This window comes from Mytilus californianus, unplaced genomic scaffold (assembly GCF_021869535.1).
Source record: "Mytilus californianus isolate M0D057914Y unplaced genomic scaffold, xbMytCali1.0.p SCAF_25, whole genome shotgun sequence".
Taxonomy (NCBI): Eukaryota; Metazoa; Mollusca; class Bivalvia; order Mytilida; family Mytilidae; genus Mytilus; species Mytilus californianus.
In genome coordinates this window covers 3,969,364-3,971,539 of record NW_026262674.1, presented here as the reverse complement: position 1 = coordinate 3,971,539, position 2,176 = coordinate 3,969,364, and positions in this window count along the sequence as shown.

The window sequence follows — 2,176 nt, the reverse complement described above, 5'->3', positions numbered from 1 at the left end:
ATGTTCATCTGCTGCAATACAATTAGTACCGTCAATGATATTGTTAAGGATGTTCGCTTGTCATGTTTTGGAATTTTTGTCAGATTTTCGGAATCCTCTGGTTTTATGCATGTGAATGCCTTAAAACATTTTGCCCATTGACCTCCATTTTTCTTTTTATAAATCTTTTACATGTATAATTATAAGCCATCTGTAAAAGTTTTATAAAATCTTTGTTATTTTTTAATAGTTTTTGAGAACTTTAACTTGCCAATGGTAAGGCTATGAAAAATCAAGAGAGAACATTTTACCGCCAAAATTGCAATGGTTAATATCTCGAAAACAAGCACATTGACCTATATTTTTTTGTTGCTCTTTTGGTTCCTTTAATAATCACCTATCAATTTATACTAGTTTTATGAAAAGCTTATTATTTTGAAATTGAGCAGCGAACTTCCTTAAAAATGAAAATTGACGTTTCAAACTAATAAGACAATTTACTGAAACAAACTTGCGAAAGATGAGGTGAATGTTCTCAGCTTAACAGCTGTTCAAAGATGGCTTTGAACAAAAATTTCTGCTAGCATAAAATATAAGTAATACACATTTAAACAATACTTAAGGATGTTCGCCTGTAGAGATATTTTGAAATGGACGTTAGTTATTCAATTACTGATTAAAAGATAAGTACATGTACTCCGTAAGAGTGAGAAAATGTATGCTGGCACTTCTATTCTTGTCTTTTATTAGTATGAATATTGTGTTTACCTCGTGTTCTTGTTCATTTCTTTCAAAGTTCAACACATTGTTTAATTATACAAGTAGGTGTTATTCTATATCTAGTGGAAAAACAATTATAAAAATACCCCAATAAATTCTAACAAAAAATTATTTTATTTATCAAAATAGCTATTCACAAAAAAGTCAATGAAATAAATAAGCATATGCAATTGTACAAATCAACAAAAAGTGTAATGTTCTATACACATTAACATTAAATAAAACTGTTTAGACTTTGTTTAAGGAATGACTGTAATATTTTTTCTGTCTATGAAGAAATAACATCAAAAATGTGGTGCACACTGAATAACCCGCGTAAACAAACTTGCGAAAGATGAGGTGAATGTTCTCAGCTAAACAGTTGTTCAAAGATGGTTTTAAAAAAAATTCTGCTCGCATAAAATATAAGTAATACACATTTAAACAATACTTAAGGATGTTCGCTCCTCTTGTTTTTGAATTTTTGCCATATATTCGCAATCCTCTGGTTTTATCCATGTAGTGCCATTCAAAAATTTTGCCCGCTAACCCCTACTTTTCTTTTCATAATTTTATTACATATAGTTTCAAAAGCCGTATTTGAAAATCTTATAAAATCCTTGTTATTTTTTCATAGTTTTTGAAAGAAAAAAGGTGCCAATGTTAAATGTATGAAAAATCTAGAGAGAATCATTTTCCGCCAAATTTTCATTGGCTTAGATCTCAAAAACAAGCACACGGACCTATCATTTTTTTCTTCTTTTTAAGTTCCGTTATACATATACTTTCAATTCATAACAATTAAAAGCTTGTTATTTTGAAACAGAGTAGCAAACATCCTTAACCATAAACATTAATGGATTTTCAAAATAATGTAACCGATGAATGACCGTTTGAAAAGTTATGTAATGGTTAACTCGATTTATACGATGATGTTATACAAATATAAACAATGAAAATTATAAATAGCATTAATGACTGAGAAAGGAATCATTTTAAGTAGGTGGTTCTACATCTCTTTTGTAAAATCTCCATAACATTTTACAAATCTGAACTAAAATGCGACAAAGAATTTTTATGAATGACTTTGACAAACGTTTTCTCTTGATGTCAAAATCAAATGCAATTCAAATCTTTAAACGTACACATTACACGAAAATAAGAGATGTACACTCCTTATAGAAAACACAGCTTAAACATTCCGCATTACTTACAATAATACATTTAAGATGAATGTGGAAAAATCATATCTGTCTAACATCATCAGAATATTCAGTCAACACCAATGACTCAATTTGGGTTTCGATGTTCTAACCCTTTCAAATTTACTTTGTAAGCTTGAACTGTCTTGCCGACTCACGCTATATCCTGCTCACATCGACCCTTTGTGACCCTTTGTATTACCATCATTATCATATTATAATCATTGAATGAGTCG